The sequence below is a fragment of the Limulus polyphemus genome, unplaced genomic scaffold, assembly GCF_000517525.1.
Source record: "Limulus polyphemus unplaced genomic scaffold, Limulus_polyphemus-2.1.2 Scaffold138, whole genome shotgun sequence".
Lineage (NCBI taxonomy): Eukaryota > Metazoa > Arthropoda > Merostomata > Xiphosura > Limulidae > Limulus > Limulus polyphemus.
Genome location: NW_013665748.1, coordinates 105,493 through 108,984, shown reverse-complemented (window position 1 = coordinate 108,984; position 3,492 = coordinate 105,493).

The following is a 3,492-nucleotide window of genomic DNA, read 5'->3' as shown; positions in this document are numbered from 1 at the left end:
TCGAGTAAATGTAATTTTATTTAATTATGTCTATCCCCGAAAATATATACAATTCTTTGAATACACCAAGACAGATAACATAAACACACAGGTACCAGTGTTTTATGTATGAGTTTGAACACCACAAACAACATACTTCATTAACGATATACCAAATATATTTGAGAAACGACTAACGTCAAATTCTCGTTATCACTCCAGTTGCGTTTTCACATTCCCTGGTGTGCCCAATGTCAGAAAGCTGTAGCAGTAACGAAGTTAGGTTGGGTGAAGCAACGCGAGGCTGTCTTCTGTATTCCTGAGCTTTAGCTAATCACCTGATTCCACTATTCTGATTACAGTAGTTGCATGAAGCCCCGCAAGTTATAATCAAGAAGAAGAAAGCTTGGATTGGGAGAAGTGTGTGTAAAATTTCGCACGTATATATGGAGTTACAGCATGTAAAGTAAAGATTAAAATCTGAAAATAAAATTACTCCCACAAAAAAAGCAAAGAACAGAAGCAACTTATTTTACATATTTCGAACAAATTCTTAAACAATCTTATGTAGAAGCTTATGGGGAAGATTGGATTATGGTAGTGTATTAAAATTATCGTAAACAAGGATCTGACATTATTATGGTAGAGTACTAAACCAAGGATGAACAAGGATGTCATGGAAAAGGATAGGACTGGATTATAGTAGCGTATTTAAACTATCATGAAAAAGAATGTGACTGGATTATAGTATAGTATTTAAACTATCATGAAAAAGAATGTGACTGGATTATAGTAGCGTATTTAAACTATCATAAAAAAGGATGTGACTGGATTATAGTATAGTATTAAAACTGTCATGAAAAAGGATGGGACTGGATTATAGTAGCGTATTTAAACTATCATGAAAAAAAATGTGACTGGATTATAGTAGCGTATTTAAACTATCATGAAAAAGAATGGTATTGGATTATAGTATAGTATTTAAAGTATCATGAAAAAGGATGGGACTGGATTAAGCTAACCAAAAAACTAACTCGTCTACAGATGTTTAGCGCCAGAAGTCAGTCGACTCAAGTAAATGATGAGTGCTGTTAGTAGGTCGGTAGGAATGACGATACGTTCTTGGATCATAATAAACTGTATTTAACTTTCAAATTGAAAAAACAAAAACAATTAAAGGAAGAAGAAATATATTCCTGGGACAGGGATGGAGGTTCAGCCAAATGTTTTTGAACCAGAATTTTATAAGTACAATAACCTTAAAGGAATGGTATATTTATCTGTTTTTCCTTCTATCATAGAATAGTATGAATTATATACGAACAATTCTGTAATCTGTATATAGTGTGTAATATTTGTTCATATTTTGATTTCTCTGAATGAGAGAGAAATCCCATCTCACTGTTAATCCCCCATGCTCTTGTACACAACATAGTTGTTCCTGGACCAACTCTCTGGTTATTTGATATATTTTGTTAAATATTCGGGTCATTAACTCTTTTTCTGGATAACTATATGTAATATATAACTATAACAATAACGAAGAAGCATGTTACATGATAAGAAAAAGGTAGTAACACACGCTATATCTGCAGCTATAAAGACGGCAGGCTTTCCTGAGTTTAATAAGCAATCTTTTGTTGATGTGAGTGCTGTAGTGGGATTAGCCTAATTTCCCAAAATTTCTTGAACGTCACGTATTGTTGATGTTATTTTTGTACAGTTTCACAGTAGTGATAAACCAATAACAGCATTTTGATTTAATATATTAAACAAGCCAAAAACAGACAAACCAAAAACAATTTTGTGTCAGAAAAAGGTACATGTATTATTAGAGAAGAAAGACTACATAAACTAAAGATTGAATTTATTGCGTAATAAAATTTTGCACTTATACGTATTTCATCAAAAGTTTAAGTATTTCAGGATAAGAAGTTTATGGCTAAGTATCGAAAATGAAATTTGTAGTGTGTCATAGTGATTACAAAATCTGCAGCAAACACTCGGTCTGTGTTATTCTAGCATGACAACAAAGTAGTGTGTCATAGTGATTACAAAATCTGCAGCAAACTCTCGGTCTGTGAAACTGTTATTCTAGCATGACAACAAAGTAGTGTGTCATAGTGATTACAAAATCTGCAGCAAACTCTCGGTCTGTAAAACTGTTATTCTAGCATGACAACAAAGTAGTGTGTCATAGTGATTACAAAATCTGCAGCAAACTCTCGGTCTGTGAAACTGTTATTCTAGCATGACAACAAAGTAATGCAGAGAAACAAAGAATACCATTTGAGTCTTCAAAAGCAAGTCTTGATTGCCTAAGTTCTCTTTATGTTTTATGTAGAACATTCACAAAATAAAGCCATAATGAAAGATACCTAAGTTCTATGTAGTACACTAGAATATGGAAGCCTTAAAGAAAGACAACCTAAGTAAAAATTCATACAATCAGAAATGATAAAAAACACATTTTACTGAATTAATACAATCGAATAACGGGTGTCTAATATAAGTCAAATATAATAAACAACCCTGTTGAAGAAGTGATACAGAATAGTAGCACTTGACCAATAGGGGGAAACGATATAGGGAATGACTATCTGTATACATTTTATGTCAGTTAATTGTTTAAAATCATTGTATTATATTTGTTATAGTTTTAATTTTACTTAGTATCATGGTGCGTCAGGGTAATTTTACAGATTTACAACGCTAAAATATGGTGTTCGATTCCTCGCGGTGGACAGAATACAGTTGGCCTATTGTGTAACTTTATGTTAAAAAACAAATAAACGAAAAGAAACATTTTATTGAAAAATATTATTCGCTTTTAATAAAGACTGTATTGCCTTTTCTCCAAGTTCTCTTACATGTTACTAATTTACAATATTGGCTAAGGAAGTTGATTTTAATCTGAAAATATGAATCTTTTACTGTCATTCTTTACACCAGAAGAGGTTCTATTTTGATCGATCGACTGAAAATATACGTCAAATGTCCGTAGCATGATTTGTTCTAGTCTCAATCTGCCATTGATGTTTAAGGAAAGATTATAACCAACAGATTACAACAGTTTGACAGAAGATGTTCTATTGTTAATAGATTGTTTTACATACAGGCTGGTACATACATTTGTTATCATTTGTGTACCACTTTAACAGGTGAAATTATATAGTTAATCTATATAAATATACTAGTACTGTCTGTTATATGTCCATGTAACTACTTCGCAGGGTGTGAATGAATGTTCACCAAAATTGGTTTATTTGGTATATGCGTGGGTACATACAAATTTTCAGTTTTACATTTTGCGGTTTTTATGAGCGTTTTGGGGTTTTTTTTTTACCACTACCTCACCACCTGTTGATGGATCTTCGTTAAATTTGGCAGTTTGTTGGGTCCATGTGGAGATACTTTCAAAGTTGCGGTTTCACATTTTATGTTTTGCAGTTTTTATGGGCATTTTTAACAATTGCATATAAAGGCAGCAACTTTTCATGTCCTAAGATAACC